The following is a 21,482-nucleotide window of genomic DNA, read 5'->3' as shown; positions in this document are numbered from 1 at the left end:
TTGGTGTTAACAATAAAGGAGATGGTGCATACAAAAAATTATTTAAGTATTCCATAAATGTGAGGGGAAATTCTGAGCCAAGTTTTAAACTCCTGTTCTGTTTTTGTAGCATGTTGTAGACAGCAAATCCAAACCACACCATTTTCTTGGTGAGAATGAAGTTCTGATTCTTTATTCCCCTTCTCCCTTCCAGAGTGTCCTCCGCAGGCATTGTTTCCTTTTGTCCTCTAAGCAGCATGCTCCTTCCGTGCTGCCTTCTGGCTCCTGAAAGGTAATTTGCAATGGCCAGCATGACGAATGTTTTACACAGAATTGATAACATGGAAAAATTAACACCAAACGTTTTTCTGCTTTTTTAGTTTTTAATGACCTTGCCAGTTAAGAGAACCAACTTGCTTTTTCTATGGGTCAGTGTGGGTCAGAACATTAAACTGAATCATCCTTAGGTTGTCACAGCTGTGTTGTCTGAGTCCCCATCCCCACCAGGAAGGAGGGTCAGGCCAGGCTGGGGCGGGAACCACGGGGCTGTGGCGGGGCTCTGGTTAAGGCTGGATTTTTTTCTGTGTGAAGTTGGAAGGCAGAGGGAGACCAGAAGAGCAAGTCTAAAAGGGGCTGTCACTCGAAGGGGCCTGTCAGAAGGCAAGAGGACAAAAGCAGAGGAGAAAAGGCAAACAGGAAGGGCAAACCCCCAGGTCTGCCTTGGGGACCCTGACACGGAGCGTGCTTGCCGACCTTGGCTTGTGCAACACCAGCTGGAGGGCAGGAAGTGTTCATTTAAAGGGTCTGGAGAGTGGGGAGACGAGATCTAAACCGCTGCCACACCAGGGCCTGGAAAAGAAGCGAATCTATTACAGCACAGAGTCGTGGTTAAGAGCCCAGGCTCAGAGGGTTCAAATCCAGTTCTGCCCTTACCAGCAGGGATTTGGGGTAGATTACTACTCTACTCCAAACCTCAGCTTCCTCATCTGTAAAATGGGAATCATTAGAATACTTACCTCATAGGGCAATTATAAGGATTCAAAGACTTCATACTTAAAGACTACTTTACTGAGGATGTCTCCTTCTCCAGACAGCTACATTTCTGCTCACATGTTACAAATCAGTAAGCCGCCTCTGACCAACTTACCTACTTACAATTGTAACTTACCCCAACACTTCCTGTTTTGTTTTTCTCCAGAGCTGATACCACTCACTTATTTTAAGTATTACTTATCAGTATTTCCAATATTGTCACTCTTCCTCCCTTAGAATGTAAGTTCCATACGGGAAGAGTTTTTGTCTGTTTTATTCACTGATTCTCTCCCTCGCACCTAGACAAGTGTCTGGCCAGGTGCTCAGTAAATATAGTTGTTCAATAAATAAGTGTTGGCCAACATTATTATTACCATTCCTGGGTCAGAAACTCTTGACAGCCCCTTGAGCCTGGAAAGCAGGGGAAAGAAAATATAAAAAAACTCTAGGTAGCTAATCCTTTCTAGAACTTTCGCTGGCTTCTAGGTGAAGCTTTCATGTTTGGTCCTTCACATCAATCAGACAAAACATCCTGGAATCTTTAGGGCAAAGGTTAAGGAGGAAGGACAGAAGCCATGGGCAGCTGAGCTCCAAGCTAGGGAAGGGACCTGGCTAGAATGCTGGCCCTGGGAGGGGAGCCCAAGGCACAGTCTGGGATCCATACTGGGGGGTCAGGAACTGTTTCTGTGACTGAGGAGGGCAGCAGATTTTCATTGTAAACGTTTACGTTCAGGGTCTGGCCCAGTGGCATAGTAGTTAAGATTGCGTGCTCCACTTCAGTGGCCTGGGGTTCACAGGTTCAAATCCCTGGCACAGCACGAATTTACACACCGCTCATCAAGCCATGCTGTGGTGGCGTCCCACATACAAAATAGAGGAAGATGAGCACAGATGTTAGCTCAGAGCCAGTCTTCTTCAGCAAAAATAAATAAACAAAAATAAATAAATAAAAGTTTATGTTCTTATCTATTTTATGATTACACAAGTCATATTGGACTGTTCTCTCTAAAATATTTTCCAAAAAGTATAGATAAAGCCCAAGTCCTTGAGCACTCCTCCATATCCCAGTCCCTCCCTAGGGACACTCACTGCAGGAGTTTGAGATGTCTACAGGCCTTCGCCAAAGCAGCTAGAGAGTGTATACGTATACACATGAGCACACGCTTGTGTGTGTGTGTGTGTGTGTCTATGTTTAAAAACATAAATGCTATCATACTCTATATGTTACTTTTCAAATACCTCTTATCATCCTGCAATGTGTGTTTCATTTCCCTTTAACTTCCTAGAGATCTACCTCAGTTTTTTAATGGCAGCAGGAGTTTTTAAGTTAATGATGAGCAATTTTAAGAATAATTTTTAATAGAATTTACTTTTTAGAACAGTTTTAGATTTACAGAAAAATTGAGAAGATAGTACAGAGTTCCCAAATGCCCTGCCCCTAGTTTCCCTTATTATTAATGTCTTATATTACTATCGTACATTTGTTATGTACGATAATGAACCAACTAAAGTTGAGTTGAGTTGAGTTGATTAGTAAATGGTTTAGTTAATTAACTAGAGTTCATAGTTTATTCAGATTTCTTTTACTTAATGCTTTTTTCTGTTCCAGGATCCCGCCCAGGATACCACATTACATTTAATAATCATGACCCTTAGACTCCTCTTGACTGTGACAGTTTCTCTGTTCTTGATGCCCCTAACAGTTTGAGGAGTACTGATCAAGTCTTTTGTCGGATGCCCCTCAGTTGGGATTTATCTGATGGTTTTCTCATGATTAGACTGTGGTTGTGGGTTTTGGGGAGGAAGACCACAGAGGTAAAGAGCCATTTCATCTCATCATATCAAGAGTACATAGTAGCAACACGACTTATTACTGTTGATGTTGACCTTGATCACCTGGCTGGGAGCGTTTGTCAGGTTTCTCCACTGTAAAGTTGTTCTTTTTCCCCCTTTCCATACTGTATTCTTGAGAGGGACATCACCATGTGAAGCCCACACTTAAGGAGTGGGGAGTTATGCTCCCCTCCTTGAGAATGAAGTATCTACATAAATTGTTTGAAATTCTTCATGGGAGATTTATCTCTTCTTCCACATTTATTTATTCAATCACTTACTCATATCAGTATGGACTCATGGATATTTATTTTATACTTTGATTATAATCTAATACAACTTTATTTATTTTGTTACTCAAATGTCTTAGCTTTGGAAATTGGCTTTCAGTTGGCTCTTGTGTCCTTTTGATATACTCCCGTCAATGTCTGCTGGGTTTTTTTTAAGCACTTCCTTGCTTTCTGGCACTACAGGATGCTTCAGGTTTATCTTGTGTATTTCCTGCCGCAGTCCTAGAATCAACCATTTCTCCAAGGAGCCTGGTTCCTTTCATTGGCAAATTGTATAAGAAACCAAGATCTTGGTACTAGGTGTGCTCTTACGGTGAGCAAACTTATTTTTCCAGGAGTGCCAATTCAGGGAAAACAAAAATATCTATGGACTACATTTTTAATTCAAACTGAAAGTTATTTAATTCAAAATCGCTATTATTGAGTCTGAAGGACAAACATGTTTTCAAAGACTTATCTATTTATCAGGAAAAGAAGGTTAAAATGTAAACATCTTTGCGAGGCAGACTCTTCATCTTTTGCAGCTTACACACATACAGCATTTTAGAATTCATGAAATGGCATCACAGGACCCTACCAGGTATATGTTATCATTTCCACTCTATGAATGGGGAAACTGAGGCTGAGAGAAGCAATGTGACTCTTTCTACTAGGGTCACACAGCTGAGCTGAAGCTAGAATTAGTTTATTCCACTCAAAGGAACATTTTGTGCTGAGACCTTAGCAAAGAACTGGGAAATACAAAGATGAATAATTTACAGTACACCCCACCCCCTTATTTCCTAGAACCTCTTTCTCCAGTATAATCTCCAGATGGTGCTGGAAATTGTACACTCTCTTCAGGGCTCGGACAGAACAGGTTCTTCCAGGTGAAAGAGGTTCTGAGACTTCCCCCTTACCATCAATTCCTCTGCTATATGTAAAAGCAGAAATTAGTTCTTAGGCTATTACCTAAGGCCAGACCAGGGGCCCAAACTCAAGTGCATAGGGTCTTGCAAATGAGTGCAGCAAGCCACAGCACAAGCGTCATGATGAATGTTGGCTGCTGCCTGCCTTCATCACATCCACCACCCAGCAGGAGGGCAGCCACTACTCACCTAATTGTTGACAGGCAGGCTGTGGACCCAGTGTTGCCACATCTTTCCAATTTTTCAAGAGAAGCAGAACAGCCCTGAGCAGGCTGAGACTGTATGGGCTGGTTTCAGCCTTCAGGCTACCTGTTTTTTACTTCTGAACTAGTGTTTATTCATCATTGTTATAGGCATTGTTTTTGCTCGGAGTCATTTGGGTGACAGTATTCACACATTCTTTCAACAACTATTTACCTCATTTAATTTTCATTCCGGAAATGTTTATTGAGCACACATTATGATTGTTCTGGACTGTCGATGCAGAGATCATTATCCTAACTAGGGTCACCCAGAATGTGTGGAGGAGCGTGTTAGGCTGGGACACGTTATCAAGTGAGAAATCTTAGTCCCTATAATACAAATATTTAATGAGCATATACTATTTTGACCAGCTATGCCAGTCGTTAGGGATGCGATGATGACTGAAACATGTCTCTGTTCCTTCTAGTTTAGTAGATCGTCCCAGATGAGGTGGGGGAGGTGGGAAGATGATGGAGTCACAGGAAAGATTTAAAAGAACACTATTTGAGACCCAGGCATCTTCTTGGGCTACTCCTGCTTTCCTGGCTTGTATGAATTCTAGCACAGTTCACATGTACGTTTGGGTGCTTAATCAATTCTCTTTGAAGGTAATGGTAATGAAGTGAGATGTGGAAAATCTGAAACCCCTCTCTAGAAGTGTGGCTCAGGGGGTTGAATCCTTTGCAAGGGGTCCCTGTGAGAAAAGGCTAAAGGAATTGGGGTTACTAATACCATATCCTGGAGAAAAAGACGTTAAGGAGAATTTAATAGCCGTCTTCAAATATCTAAAGGGATACGGCTCATGTGCTTTGAACATCAGTTCTTGTCTGCTAAGGACAGGACATGAGGGAATTCTCCTAAATGGGAGGAGGAGGGACTTAGATTAGAGATCAATGGGGAAAAAACACCCAGCTGAAAGGATCGTGAGATGCTGGAAGGCAACATGATTTAGAGAAAGGACTTGGTTATTTTAGGAACAGGGGCTGCTGATTATTAGTGCCGGAAGTGTAGAGCTTGGGGCTTCCAAGTCAGCCGGTTACTAGCTGTATGATCTTGAGCAAGTGACTTCACCTTTCTGAGGCTTTGTTTGCTCATTTGTTAATGGGGATAAGAACAGTATCTAGGGGCCGGCCCCGTGGCTTAGCGGTTAAGTGCTCGCACTCCGCTGCTGGTGGCCCGGGTTCAGATCCCAGGCGCACACCAACGCACCGCTCCTCCGGCCATGCTGAGGCCGCGTCCCACGTACAGCAACTGGAAGAACAGTATCTATTTGTTGGATTTTTTTTTTAGATTTTTAAAGATTTTATTTATTTATTTTTTCCCCCCAAAGCCCCAGTAGATAGTTGTCTGTCATAGCTGCACATCCTTCCAGTTGCTGTACGTGGGACGCGGCCTCAGCATGGCCAGAGGAGCGGTGCGTTGGTGTGCGCCTGGGATCTGAACCCCCGGCCACCAGCAGCAGAGTGCGAGCACTTAACCGCTAAGCCACGGGGCCGGCCCATCTGTTGGATTATTATGAGGATTAAATTAGATTAGGTGTGGGCCCAGCCCGGTGGTGCAAGCGGTTAAGCGTGCGCACTCCGCTGCGGCGGCTCGGGGTTCGCCTGTTCGGATCCCGGGTGCGCACCGACGCAGCATGTCAAGCCATGCTGTGGCGGCATCCCATGTAAAGTGGAGGAAGGTGGGAGTGGATGTTAGCCCAGGGCCAGTCTTCCTCAGCAAAACGAGGAGAATTGGCAGATGTTAGCTCAGGGCTGATCTTCCTCACACACACACAAAATTAGATTAGGTGTGTAAAACCATTAGCCCAGTGCCAGGCCCAACCATTGATGGATGCCATTCATTGCTGTTAATTAACTACAGTCCTACTTGCGGGGGCACACCCTACAGACAAACATAAGCTCTCTTTTCAGGGGCATCAAACAAACAAATATTGCTGTGTATTGTGAGATTTACAGTCTCATTGAAAACACTTTATGTGGACACACAAAAAGTGAAATAAATATAAGATTAAAATAATAGAATCAGTGGAGAGAAGTGGTTAAGAGCACAGAGTTAGTAAAATATGTGAGCGCTTAGAACAGTGCCTTGCACCTAGGAATCGCTTGCCCTTGATAGAGCAAAACCACAGTGCAAGCTAACGTCAATTTTTAAGCGAAAGGTTCAAAAAGACCTATAGGGCTTCTCAGGTGGGAGAAATTGCTCCAAATTAGCGTGCGCCAAAGAAGCGGGTGGATAAGATTTGAATGCACTAGTCTGTCAATGCACTTGATCCAAAGGATTGTGGTTGTCTCAAGCAATGATCAATTATTCACTATTTGGATGTCCTAAGCTTTTATTCTTAAAACATTTGCAGGCACTACTTTGAATACCTCACTTGTCAGCTTCGAAGAAAGACAGTTCTTTTTTTCTGATGTTTTGAATACACCCAAGAAACAGTCCTCTACATTACGATGGTATTCTATAAACTTTACTTCACAGCGATTATAACTCTGCAGCACATTTAACTTACTAATATTTATTGAAATATTTTTAGCTGCAAAAACATTTTATGTTCACTATTATTTATTAATGCCCTGTTTTAAAATATTACACATAAAATTTATTCCAGTGCACATTAGTAAATAAATTATGCTTGTAATTTCTAATGCATTTTTAATTATAAATTTATCCATGTCTACCTTTATTTATGATAGTGGTGTCTCACTGTTGAACATACTGTATATTAATAGAGACACTGTTAATTATGCATTCTTAGAAGTTACATTCGACAAAACATATGAGTCTGGGTTTTTTTTACATCCTAAGTCCTGTTAACATCAATTAATTTAGGAGTCGGCACTCACAATACTAGCTAACTTTTATTTTTTTTTTTAAGATTTTATTTATTTATTTATTTTCCCCCCAAAGCCCCAGTAGATAGTTGTATGTCATAGATGCACATCTTCCTAGTTGCTGTATGTGGGACGCGGCCTCAGCATGGCCGGAGAAGCGGTGCGTCAGTGTGCGCCGGGGATCCGAACCCGGGCCGCCAGCAGCGGAGCGCGTGCACCTAACTGCCAAGCCACGGGGCTGGCCCATCTAGCTAACCTTTAAAGCAAGAAAAGATACTATTAGACGCTGGACAGGGCCTAGATTTTAGGAAGGGACTACATTTATATATAAATGTAGCCAGAGAGATACTAAATAATACCAGCCAGCTGTTTCATTTTCACCTCAAGTATCTAAAAAGGGATACTCACCAGAAATAATCAGCACAAAAACACAATTGAACAAAACTCAGTGAATCCCTGCTGAGCCCCAAGAACTGATGTGTACTTAAATAGTATCTTCAAAGTGTTATGTTTAACGTTTCTGGTTAGTTAATTTTGTGCTTCCTTTCTACCCACCAAATTCACCTTATTATAAGCAATACATTTGCTTTAAAAAAATTCTTCACATTGAAATGTTATTTTAATTTGAAAAAACACTATATTGCTCTAAAATTGTACACTTCTTGAGGGCTTCTTTAAAATAGTTTGAATGGATTTTTGGCACCTAATTTACTGTTGTCCTAAAATTGCTTTGTACCATAGGAGTATAAACGCCTATGTTTTCCCTATGGGAGGAAAAAATATATTTTAAAAGGAGAGGAAACCAAAACTGGGAAAATAGCAGAGAAACATATTCACACATATAAGATACTAAGAACACACATTTGTGGGCTGGCCTGGTGGCATAGTGGTTAAGTTTGCGCGTTACGCTTCGGTGGCCCAGGGTTTGTGGGTTCGGATCCCGAGCACGGACCTATGCACCACTCATCAAGCCATGCTGTGGCAAGCATCCCACATATAAAGTAGAGGAAGATGGGCATGGATGTTAGCTCAGGGCCGATCTTCCTCACAAATAAATAAATAAGAATACACATTTGCAAGCAACTGGAAAGTGCTTCCATTTTCCCACCGCTCTGGGAGGGCTGGAAAAAGCATTACTTTCATCCTATTATGTTTACTCTCAGCTTGTTGTCATACATTTGGCAAAGTGGTATTTTCCATATGCAAATTCTGCTTATACAAAATAAGATTTCCAATTGCTTCATTTCACATGCACATTTTGAGCACATTTGCATTTAACACAAATTTTACCAAGTGTTTACGGTGTTATAAACTTTCAGTATATAGAAAGAAATAAATGTCCCTTTCCTCATGCCCTGTCAGGGAGACAGATGTGTATTGGAAGAACCACAGAAAATGTGATAAATGTTGAATACAGAGAATGAAACTCCTTATGTGGCCTATTAGGGAGAGGTGATCTGGGAAAGCTTCCTGGAGGAAGCAGTATGTGAATTGGGTCTTCAAGAATGAATAGACTAGGGCTGGGCCAGCGGCGTAGTGGTTAAGTTTGTGTGCTCTGCTTCAGCGGCCCAGGGGTTCGCGGGTTCAGATCCCGGGCACAGACCTATGCACCACTTATCAAGCCATGCTGTGGTGGCGTCCCACATACAAAATAGAGGAAGATTGGCACAGATGTTAGCTCAGGGACAGTCTTCCTCAAGCAAAAAGAGGAAGATTGGCAACAGATGTTAGCTTAGGGCCAATCTTCCTCACCAAAAAGAATGAATAGACTATACTTAGAAGGGGTTAAAATGGCATATATGTAATAAAAATATTTTTTAAAAAGCACATTGAGGTTTATCCTTTTAGAATACTGCCACTGTTATGTAGAAACCCAAGATAGCCACTAGAGAGGCCACAAGGAGAAAAACTAAGGTGCCTTGGCCAACATCTCCAGCCATTTAGACCTTCCAACCATTCTAGCCGCCATTTGACTGAAAGTACATGAGCGAGCCCAGGCAAGAGGGGCAGAAGAACCACCCATTAAGCCACAGAATCTTGAGAAATAATAAATGGTTGTTGTTTTAAGCCACTTAAAAGAAAAAGATGGGGGCCGGCCCAGTGGGGTAGTGGTTAAGTGCACGCACTCTGCTTTGGCGGCCCAGGGTTCACGGGTTCAGATCCCGGATGCGCACCGACACACTGCTTGTCAAGCCGTGCTGTGGCAGCGTCCCATATAAAGTACAGGAAGATGGGCACGGATGTTAGCCCAGGGCCAGTCTTCCTCAGCAAAAAGAGGAGGATTGGCATTGGATGTTAGCTCAGGGCTAATCTTCCTCACACAGAAAAAAAGAGGGGCTGGCCCCATGGCATAGTGGTTAAGTTTGGCGTGCTCTACTTCGACAGCCTGGGTTTGGTTCCCGAGTGTGGACCTATACCACACGTTGGCAGCCATGCTGTGGCAGTGACCCACATACAAAATAGAGGATGATTGGCCACAGATGTTAGTTCAGGGCGAATCTTCCTCAGCAAAAAAAAAAAGAGTAGGAATTTGCTGAGTGGAGAGGGAAAGGGCAATTGAGGCCTGAGCAGGAATTGCTCAAGCAATTGTGTTTCAGGAAAGCAAATGCATAAAGGGACCTGATTCTTGCTACCCATCTTGGTGTGCCAGGCCCTAAGAGCTGGCATTTATAGAACAATTCCTGTATGCTGGAGAAAGTTCTAAGCACTCCATGCATTACCTCATTGAATCCTCACAACCTAGATGAGGAAACTGAGGTAGAGAGGAGGCAGATAACTTGTCGAAGTCCACACAGCTAGTCCGTGTCTTTGAACCTCTGTCTGTTGCCCATGTTCTAGTCCTGTGGACCAGAAGAAAAGGAACGTCTATCCCCTACCATGGCCTCCTTTCCAAGTTGTCGTAGGTATGCTGAGGTATTGATCTCTCTGCCTTCATGTTTACTGGAGTCCCGCGACCAGCCCCTGGCCCAGCACCATCGGTATGCTGTAAAAATAATTTTTTCTGAGTGTGTCAGCTCTCACGGTCTTACTCCCATGGACCCCTTGGTCAGGCCAGAGATCAACGTATACTTTGCTTTTTAATGCCACTTGCATTCACTCTCTGATACAGCTCCCACTGCTTGGAGGCTAAGCCATCCGGTTGGCCTATCCTCTCTCCTCCTCATCCACCTCCCTCCCTCAGTTGCAGAATGGCTTGGGAAGCACCCCTGGTTTCCTTTTCACATCTGTCCATCATCCTGGAGCTTTGGAGGCCACACGGCATCTCAGTTCCTTGACCGGCTCATCTTCAATAACTTTCTCCTCCATTCCACTTCAGCCAGGACCTCACTCTCACACCCTACTCTCTTCATCTGAGGTTATTCGTTAAGACATCCATCTCTGAGGATAACCTCCATCTTTCTGCCTGCCTCCCGCCATCACTGACTTCCATTACACCTCTCCTAGGACCTTCAGGCCAGTGACATGAGCCTTTCCTGAATTCTCTTACCTCTCTAGTATCCGTTCTGTGGCCCTTTGTTTTAAGCACTCTTTAAAGCTGAGATCGGGACCGGCCCTGTGGCATAGCGCTTAAGTGCATGCGCTCCGCTGCTGGCGGCGCGGGTTCAGATCCTGAGCACGCACTGCTTGTCAGACCATGCTGTGGTGGCGTCCCACATAATGTGGAGGAAGATGGGCACGGCTGTTAGCTCAGGGCCAGTCTTCCTCGGCAAAAAGAGGAGGATTGGCATGGATGTTAGCTCAGGGCTGATCTTCCTCACAATAAATAAATAAAATAAAAACTCTAAAAAAAAAAAAATTCATTGTTAAAGCTGAGATCTTAAACTCCTGACCCCATCACGCCTGTCTGGCAAAACTCCTACACCATCAACTGTCCAGCGTCTAGGGTAGGCTTCATACATAGGCACTCAGTAAGTATCTGTGTACTGACTGAAGTGTAGCAATAGTGGTAAGCATTTTATATACATGTTAGCTACATGCCAGGCTCTATTCTCTGTGAATAATATGTATTAGCTCCTTCAATCCTCACAACAACACTCTGAGGTCAGTTAGGACTTTCGTCATTCCCATTTTACAGATAAGGAAATTCAAAAAGGCAGCTTGGAGAGATGAGGTCATAAAACTTGTCAGTGGTAGAGTGGATATTCAATCCTTAGAACCCATAAATGCTTAGCATGTCGAGTTGATTTCAGTTTTAGATAGTTTGTTTTATGTGTCTGAGGGACAATCAGGCAGCTGTGCTTCAGACTGGAGCTCAAGAGAGAAGTGAAAGTGAAGATTAATATTTAGGAGGGGACAGATAACCCGGTGACCTCGGAAAACAGAATATCCAAGGTTGTTCACACCCTTTTCTTTGACAGAGCGCCCCCAACAGGCCCCCAATGAAACTGTGGTGGTGTGTGTGAAGGAGCGCATTTGGGTGTTAAGGTGCATTTTTTTTTCCCCCATACGAGCTAAGATCTATCCTATTTGAATACATGGGGGTGGATCCCTGGTGTATTTGTTGGTAACTGTAATATTGGGTAAGGATCTCCAAGGGCTGAAATTCAGCCTTGACTTTTTTTTTTCTCCTTTCGCTAAGGCGCATTTTTCAGGGAGACTTTCTGGACCATCTCTGGGCTAGGAAAGATACTATATCCTTCACCGTGCCTTCCCCTACTGATTCTCTCTGAGATATACAGAGACCTCAAACTATGAGCTCCTGTTCTCCGCCAGTCCTCATATCTCATGGAAACTTCCCTACAGTTCTTGAGGAAGATAATTATCATCTCCGTTTTACAGATAATGAGTAATAACTAACATTTACTAAGTGTTTATTACGTGTCAGGTACTGTGTCGTGTTTTTAAAGCATCATCCCATTCGAGTCTCACAGCAATACTCTAAAATTGGAACTCTGTATGGATGAGAAACCCGAGGGTCAGAGAGGGGAGGTGTCTTGTCCTAGGATACACAGCAAGCTAGAGTTGGCATTTGAACCTGGGTCTTCTGACCCAAAGGCTAAGCAGCCTCATCACTTATTTCTGGATGAACTGAGGGCTTTTTTCTGTGGAAGCGGGGAGAAAGGAGAAGGAGATTCGAAGGGGAATGCTAACGTTGATTTCTACTTAACGCAAATCCAGAAACTGATGTGATGTTGTCTGACTCGCCGCTACTCTCTGACCCAGGATTTACCCGGGGCCGGGGAAGTGGCGCGCATGCGCACGGCCTCCCGTTCGGCCCCGCCCCCCCAGGGAGGGCTTCTCTCCTCGCTCCCGGCTCTGGGGCTTGCGCACTATGTCCCCAGCTAGTGGCTCCTTCCCGGTGGGGACTTCCGGTGCGGGGGGTGCGGTTCCGGGTCGTGGCGCGGCTCGGGGCGATAGGGCTGATGCTTGTCCGGCCGGCGGCGGCGGCGGCGGCGAGCAGCAGGGGTATGAGGGCGAGCCCGGAAAGCGGCAGCTGAGCCGGCCGGGAGAAGTGCCAGTCCCCGAGGATTCCGAGAGTGCGGAGCTCGGAGCAGGGGCCGGGAGGCGCGAGGGAGCCGGGCCCGCCCCTCGGGAACGTGTCCCGGGGCCGACCCGGCCCGTAGTGTGGCAGCAGCTTCAGGTAAAGGTTGCCCCCGCCAGCTCCCTCGCTCGCTCTCCCGCCAGCCCACCCGAGGAGCCTGGTGGCCCTCCTCGCCCCTCCGCTCTCGGCGCTGCCCGGCAGGCAGCCTGTCCGGCCCTTGCTCAGGTCTCCCGTGAGCATCCGTTTCCTGGCCCTCTCCGGAACTGGAGGCTGCTGTGAGCCTGACAGCTGGGCGTGCGATTTGGGGGAGGAGCAGCTAGTGGACCTGGTAGTGTTGAGGGGGTTGGAAGGGTACTGTTGGCTCCGGCAGTTTCTGGCCCTACACTCGGCATCTAGGTGTCCTAGTCTTCATAACGCGAAAATCAAGTTTTTACAGCATTGCCTGTGTGGTCCCTGTTTCCTAGCGCCCCTTCTCCCTATTGCCCCCAGAAGGCCTCGCAGAACTGTGTTTTTCTAGCTAGAGTGCTGCTGGAACTTTGGTTCAGCCTTTTGTTTATGGGAGTGGCAAGGAGTCTTCTAGATCTGTTTAAGGCTGGAAAAAAAAATGATTGTAGTTTAAACAAGAGTATTACTTTAACCGGAGACCCATAAGTTGACTCAGAAATTAGTTAAAATTTCGTTCTGAATGAGCGCAAGTAATTTTTGAAGCCTGTCAGTACCTGGCACTGTGCTAAGCGTCATGTTATAAACCAAAACCAGCAAAGGTGGGAATTTCCCCAGGTGTGAACAGTCAGATGGAGACAAGTGTTTATACACATCAGTTCAAGTCAACATTCTCATTCTATTTTGACAGACAGAAGGGGTGGATTCCTAATTTAAAAACCCACTAGAGCAGGAAAAGGAGGCACCATGTTTTATTCTTCATAGTCTATGAGCCCACACAAGGTGCTCCGTAAAGGCTGAGAGTTCTTGATGGAGCACTGATAATTGTTTTCATCTTTTCGATATACGCACTGGCAAGCTTGCTGGAGCCTGTGAGGCATGCTAGTGGCCCCTTTGCCATTCAGCTTTGTACTCATACCTTCCTTCAGCTACTGTGATATGAGATTGCACTCACACTCCTCTGCACCTCCTGATCTGGCTCCTGGCTAACTTTACAGCTACACGTGAAAAGGCCTCTTTCCTTAATTACCCTACTCTTATCCTTTACTCTGGATAAGTAGGACCTCAAATCACTTTTGTTCTTTGTTTTGTCCATTGTTTTTTGTAGGACATTCTCTCTGCCTAGAAAGTTTCTGCTTTTCGATTTCCACCTACTGAGATGTTACCTGGGGCCCAGTTGAAACTGGCCTCCCTCAGCCAATTCAGGACAGCCCCAGCTGGAAATGATTTCTTTTCTCAAATCCTGTAAACACTCATTATTACATCTGCAATTATTTCCTGCAGGGAGCTCAATTTAGTTAAGGAAATAATTCCAACACAGAGTGATAAGTACAGTGTGAGTTCTGTCTGTGATACAGTGGTAGCCCAGAAAGGGCGTGGCTCATTAACTTTTGAGGAGTATGCTGTGGCCAGGTAATGCTTCATAACGTGTGGTTAACTAAGCTTTATTATTTACTATGTACTGGATATTATACATAGATTTCTCTTCTTCAATCATTTTAACCTCAATTTCCAGATTAGGAAGACTCAGGATAAATTACATGTCTGGTATGAGGCAGAGCCTGGAGTCAAACCCAGGTCTGTCTGATGCCTACATCTGTGCTTTTTCCATTATGTGTTTTGCCTTCTTTCTCACACCATAGCTCTCTATGTGCAAGTACGTATTGAAACAACTAGACAAGAGAAAAAACATGAATGTCAAAATAAATGGTACAGATAGTCTTTTAAATGTAGAGAAGACTGTGAACTTCCAAGGCAAGAAGGTGGTAGGTGGGTCAGCTCAACTTTGAATATGAGTGAGAAAGACATTCTGTAGAGAAGTATGGACTCTGGATTCAATTCCTGGTCCCTTCTCTTACGAGATATGTGACCTTTGGCAAGGTTCTTAATTCTAAGCATTATTTTCCTCAAGTATGGATTGGGGTAGGAGGATAATATTGATCTCATGGAGTGTTGTGAATATTTAATGAGCTAATGTAGATACAGGGCCTGATACATGGCAAGGCCCACTGAAGTGATAGCTGTAAGATGTGAAGGTGTGAGGCCCGTGGCATGGCATTAGAGTGGTGAGTAGACAGCCTGAATCCAGCAAACCATTGCTTCTTTTAGTGGGGACACCAGGAGGTGAAGTTGGAGGGTCACTAGGGGTCAGAGTCAGTGAGGGCTTGAGTGTCAGGCAAGAGGGGCAAATTCTAGTTTCTGCTCATAACTTTTCCAGTTAATAAACACTTTGAGGATCTGTGATTCATTCAGCAGTCCCAGGGCAAATGTTAGACCCTTGGGATGCAAAGAGGAAGAAAACAAGGTCCCCACCCTGAGGTTGTTGACATTCCAGTGGGGGAGACGAATTTGTGTGCAGATGAACGGTAGTGAAGTACTGTAGGTACTAAGATAGCAGTCCCCATGGGGTACCATGGAGCACGAAGGAGGGAACACTGATAATGGTGGTTAATGAGCACTTACTGTGTGCCAGCATCATGTTAAATGCATTATCTCATTTATTCCTGTACAGGAAGGTGTTATTAGCATCCTGATTTTACAGATGAGGGCACTGGAGCACAGAGCGGTTAAATAAATTCCTTGCAGGTATTGGAGCTGTCAGTGGAGGGGATTATCTGCTAGACTTTGGCATCTCCACTCTTCATTACTACACCGTGTTGTTTCTGCTGTGTACTGTGGATGGGGACCCTCTGGAGAGGCGTCTGAGAGGAGCTAACCCTTGAGCAGTGACTTCAGTGTGCCGGTCACTGTGCTAGGCTGTAGGGATAATGAGGAATGACCGTGGCCTCTGCGCTCAAGGAGCTCATCGCCTCATCTGTCATGTTAAGTGCATTTCTGTTTTTTAGTGGGGCGTTTGTTTTGCTTGTTGGTTCATACCTGAAGACTTTAGAAGCTGTTGCAGTTTAGTGGATTTATATATACTTCAGGCTAAGAGAATTTGCTGGAAATCTTTCATTCTGATGTATAGGCCTTATTGTTAAGGACACAGCAGTAGATATCAAATTATTATATGACAAGGAATTCTGCCACTTTACATTTTTCCCCATTAGAGGTGCCCTGACTTGTGTTTTCTCTGAATTTGAAGTTTTTGAGAAGTTTTGACTCAAAAGTTAGCACATTTCAGCTTATGTTAAATTTAAAATAATTGAGCACTTATAGTCATTGTTAAGTGTTTTTGTATACCTTATTTCCTTCAATCTTCATGATTCTGTGAGATAGGTGGTATTAACCTATTTAACACATGAATAGACTAAGGCTTAGTGGTTAAGTGTGTTACTCCAGAGTCATACACTAGTGAGTGATGCCACCAGGAAAAATTGGCCAAAAAAGAGTAAACAAATATTTACTAACCTAATTCTCTTTTGAGCATGTACGTCAGGGGTCTCCAACTCAAATGCCCGTGATATAATGTAAAGAGTAGGGCAGACCCTGGTGAACTGGCGGGCGTGTGACCAGTCTGAAGGCAGCAGTCGCTGCTCTGCTCCACTTTGTTGCTATGTGAGGAAGTGGGCCCAGTGTCCCTGGATCCTCTGATTGTTTTCAAAGAGATGCTGGAAATCTGGATTTTAATGTATTTAGTTGAAAAATTTGCCATTTAAAAAATTTTTGTGTAGACTAAAACACATTTGTAGGCTGTGTACAGTCCTAGGCTGCCTGATTGTGAACTCGGATCTACCTGATCACTGAAATTTTGGTACCCACTGTTCAAAGCAAGAGATAGAAAACGCGTTGTGATTATTGATCTGAAGTCTACTGTAAATAGCCAGAGTGAGGTGGTGCTGTAATCGACTCATACTAATATCTTTGGAGAGGTGGCAGGGTGAATGCTTTTGTTATATCATCAGGCTGAATTGCAGGAGGCGTGGGGTTGGGGTGAGAGGACCATGTAGTACTTTTGTTTTGTGCTCTTAGTACTTTAAATGCTACCAGATCACCTGTCTCTTTTGGTCCTCTCTACAATACCATGAAATGAACAAGGGGGGTAATTATAACCTCTTAAGATGAACAAATTGGCGCCCAGTGAATTACAGTGTAGTGGAAAATATACTAGATTGAGAGGGACTTGAATTCTGAATGCAACTGTGTCACTAGCAGCATTTTTTTTTTTTTGTGAGGAAGATCGGCCCTGAGCTAACATCTGCCAGTCCTCCTCTTTTTGCTGAGGAAGACTGGCCCTGGGCTAACATCCATGCCCATCTTCCTCCACTTTATATGGGACGCCGCCACAGCGTGGCTTGACAAGCGGTGCATCGGTGCGCGCCCAGGACCGACCGGGATCCGAACCGCTGAACCCGGGGCCACCGCAGCGGAGCGCGAGCACTTAACTGCTTGGGCCACTGGGCCGGCCCCTCTAGCAGCCTTTTGATTTTGGTCAAGTCACTTAGAAATTTGTGTATCTTTTTTCCCATCTGGATGATAGTGAGGAGCTCAATTCAAGTCTTGCTGAGGTCTTTTTAGGATGCCGAGCTTTCTGATTCTAATTGACATGCTAAAGTCACACAACTGATTACTGGCAGACCCCAGTGGAGAATGGTTCAGATCTAAAATGCTGCTTCTCCTCTCTTGATGGCAGGTAGGGAGCCACTGCTCAGCTCTTCCCTCTGTTCTTTGTTCATTATTTCTTCTGGGAAAGGACCTTGACAGGCCAGGGGCTCCCCAAATGCGTACAGTGCTTTGTTGACTATATACACACAAGATTGAAAGGGGGCATAGAGACACCCAGCATAGTAAGGGAAATATGGTCAGGGAGTTCTCAGCCCGAAAGTTTAATTTATTTTTATTTTAATACCCAGCTTCCACAAGGTGAAAATTGAAGAAATATTGGTCTTGCAGATACTTGTTTTCATTCATACTCTATTGTATAAGGAAATAACATAGAATATAAAAACGAAGAAAATAAATCCTGAGCAGTCATTCAAAATTTATTAACTCTAGTTGGCAGCAGTCTAGAAATATTGGGGAGGTAGTTTTAATATAGGAAACACAAAATTTGAACCCAAAGAAGAAAACAGTTGTAAGTAATTAAAATTGAGGAAAAATAGGAGAAACCACTTAAAAAACAAAACTTAAATTCTGGAAACAACAAGAAGGTATTAAAGTAACTATTGGAATTAAATTATAGTAGTCATTTGTGAAATGAATTGAATATTATATCACATTTACCCCTAAATATATGCAGTGTTAGATTCATATCCTATACTTGACTATATTTTTATGAATATGCTTTTATTTGATGCAGAGAAAATGGACTGAACGTGTAAAACTTAAAAAAAAACATATTTTAGTTCCCTATGGACTCATTTTATTTTTTTTTTATAATTTTATTTATTTATTTTTTCCCCAAAGCCCCAGTAGATAGTTGTATGTCATAGCTGCACATCCTTCTAGTTGCTGTATGTGGGACACGGCCTCAGCATGGCCAGACAAGCGGTGCGTCGGTGTGCACCTGGGCCCCGAACCCGGGCCGCCAGCAGTGGAGCACGTGCACTTAACCGCTAAGCCACGGGGCCGGCCCTGGACTCATTTTAAAGTACTGTATTATAAATAAGTACTGTTTCAGCAGAGAAATTGGTAGGAAATTGTTTGAAGGAATGGTTTTCTTTTTAAAACAAAGTAAATTTTTGATCTGAACTTTAGTTGCTGACATAAAGGAGACTAACAAAGAAGAACTGAGGTGCAGACTTGAATCTTGAAGCACCGTGAGGTGGGGCTTTGGAGTCACACCCAGCTGGATTCGAATCTTGGCTCTGTCAATTATTAACTGTGTGACCTGGACAGTCTGCAAAATGAGGACAATACTGCCAATTTCATACAGTACTTGTGAGGATTAAGTGCGACAATTTATGTAAGTACCTTGTACCATGATGCTTCTGAAGAGATGCAGGTACCAGCATTCAGGGGCACAAGACATTCACATGTTAGTATCATGTAATAAATGATTCTGTGGAGTGGTTGTGAAGGAGTGAGACTCATTTTCATGTCTGGATCATGAAATTAATCTTGTTAATTTTTAGTTGTTCTCTGTGAATTACTTAGCGCACCTACTGATAGTGCACTGTTGAGAAAAGGGTTTCAGTATGTTATTTTTAGGCTATTAAATGAATTGATCTGTTAAATAACAATAAACACTTCCAATTGATTTTATTACGTTTTTTTGTACCCATGACTACCCGTTGAAGTTGTTAGAACGAGGTAGATATTATGTTCTCCTCATCCCCATCTTACAAGTGCTAAAAGTGAAGCTCAGAGAAATAAAATGATTCAAGGTAGAGAGAGACCAATAATGGCAAAGCTAGGATTTGAGCCTTTGTTTTTTTTTACTTTGAATGCACTGCTTTTGACACTGTTCCACACTGCTCTAGATTTGGATATTGGAACTGGCTGTTGTTTGGGGATGGTCATCAACTCGGGTCCTTCTTACTCATTTAAACTTAATGCCTGCAGAGAGTTGTTATTGATTATATTGTGAGAGTATTTGGTTACAGGTATAATCTTATGATATAAAGTTTAAAGTTTTAATAAAACTCCAATAACACTCATTGCTGGCAGTTTGATAGTGACATGGTCACTTATGAATTGCTAGTGGGAATATAAATTGGTAAAACTTTTCTGGAAAGAACTTTGGCAGTATTTATCACAAGCCTTAAAAGAATAAGTCATGCATGCCTTTTGAGCTTTTAATTCCATTTCTAGGGATCTTTGTTAAAGAAATAATCAAGAGATGTAGAAAAATATTCATGTTCAAAGATATTCACTGCAGCAGTACTTATAATAGCAAAACAACTTTAGGATTCAACAAAGAGGTTAGAAAAATTATGGAAAAACCATAGAATGGAAATATTGTTCAGTCATTTTGGATGTTTTAGAAGAATTTTAGTGATATAGTAATATGCTCATTATATAATAGAAAGTGAAAAAGGATATAAGACTATATGAAGTATGATCCCAATTATGTCAAACATATGCAAAGAAAAAAAAGAACTAAGTGGTGAGATTATGTCTGTTTTTCTCTGTTTTCCAAAATATTCTCTGAGGCAGCATAAATTATTTTTTAATTAAAAAAACATTTTAGTTTAAACTTAGTATTAAGAAATATGAGTATAGCCAGTGAACATCGTTTCGACCAAAAAATTTTGCACTAATGTAGGTGATCTGAAGATATAAATGGATCGTATTTTCAAGTTAGTTTTCACCTCGGTTGTTTTACGCTTAAACTATGGTTTCATGTATCTTGACATAAGTGATGTTGAGGTTCCCAGTCTAGCATTCCTCTCCTCCCAGAAAATCCTATTTAAGATGATATCATGGAAGAAGAGTCTTATTCCTGTTGATGGTACCAGTGTCCCAGTACTACCATCACCTCTTCACTGGCCAGTGGGACAGAGAGTAGCGCTGTGACAGCAATGTCTTTAAGAGAGAATACACTCCTCCTATTTCTGTGAGGCCGGACGTTGATATATAGAGGTTTTTTGGAGTTAAATGCTTACATACTGAGAAGTGCTTTTTTGGTATAGAAAATTATAAGTGTCAATTTCTATCTCACTTTTTTTTTTGGGTAAGAAAAAATTAAAGATCAAAGTTTGGATTTTAACTTTTCTGGTAACAGTATTCAAAAAAGTATAAAAATTAAAATGTCGTGATGAAGTGGTACCTTTTACTCTTTTCTAATTGTCATATACTTCATAATTGAAATTGCAGTAGTTTCAGCATGTATAGTTAAGCATGGTGGCCAGTTAGGTATTTTTTTAATGTGCATGGTGATTCTCCTATATACAATATAAAAAAGCATGTAAAAATTTTAATGAAGTATTCGAGCATATTTAAATTAGGAAAATACGAGGCAAGATGTTTCTTTTTGTAAACTGCTTCTGTCCAAAGCATTCTGTATATTATCAGAATGAAAAATGACAGCACTTTGTCATCTGCTCAAATTGATATTGCACTCTTTTCAATGACAGCTGAAAAGGCCCACAGGTGCCATATAAAGAGGTGACCATGTTGTCATATTTCATTTCGGCATCCCTCTGCAAAGCCATAATTACCTAATTAGGTTGTTAATTAGGAGATTAGCATTTCACTATATTGATAGAATGCTCTTTACCGGTGTGGGGCTAGATACAGATTTGTCTGCCCTAATTTATAATCTCTGCCTTTTTTGTACTCATTTATTTGCTTAAGATCCTGATGTGGGGCAATTCAGTTTACCTGAGAAACAGTTTGTTTACAAGCTAATGAAGCTTTGATCACTAGATTAAAGTGCTGAGTTAAAATATGAACAGAATTAAAAGGGTGGTCACATCCCCAAAATGATAATAAAAATGAGTTGGTGTAACTTGTGTTCTTGTTAGCGTGGGCAACAAACACATGATAAGAATTAAAATTGTTGGTATAAAATCCAAAATACAAAAACTAAGTCTGAAATGTGATAGAGATTTATATATCCTAAACTAGGTGAAGGAAATTACTTAGTTATCTTTAATAACAAATCTCTATCATTTCTACTTGAGATTTATAAAATACGTTAAGTATTTTGAACGTATTTCAGAAACTGAAGCTTGGTTAATGACTTCAGAACAAATACATTCAGTCTTCAGTTTGGACTTCCATAGATAGTCATCACGTGTCAGGGTTTATTTCATTTGTACCTTCTGTCCATTAGTCTGTGCTTGGAACATTGTCTTCCCACAGTCTTTGCAGTCCTGAGTGCTTATGGAATTTG

The 21,482-nt window shown here is 42.6% G+C and overlaps 1 protein-coding gene across 8 annotated transcripts in view; it reads left to right on the top strand.

The window, feature by feature from the left end:
- The first annotated feature begins 12,485 nt into the window (after positions 1-12,485).
- Positions 12,486-21,482, top strand: part of MAPKAP1 (MAPK associated protein 1) — a 234,100-nt gene continuing 225,103 nt past the window's right edge. For 4 of the 8 annotated variants that reach the window (XM_058524046.1, XM_058524049.1, XM_058524050.1 and 1 more), the window contains exons 1-2: positions 12,486-12,700; positions 18,401-18,608. The gene's annotated coding sequence lies outside the window, so the exon portion shown is untranslated. The remainder of the gene's footprint in view (positions 12,701-18,400; positions 18,609-21,482) is intronic. The other 4 variants (XM_058524053.1, XM_058524051.1, XM_058524047.1 and 1 more) reach the window with 1 other exon arrangement.

This window comes from Diceros bicornis, chromosome 28 (assembly GCF_020826845.1).
Source record: "Diceros bicornis minor isolate mBicDic1 chromosome 28, mDicBic1.mat.cur, whole genome shotgun sequence".
Taxonomy (NCBI): Eukaryota; Metazoa; Chordata; class Mammalia; order Perissodactyla; family Rhinocerotidae; genus Diceros; species Diceros bicornis.
This window is presented reverse-complemented; position numbering and strand designations above follow the sequence as displayed.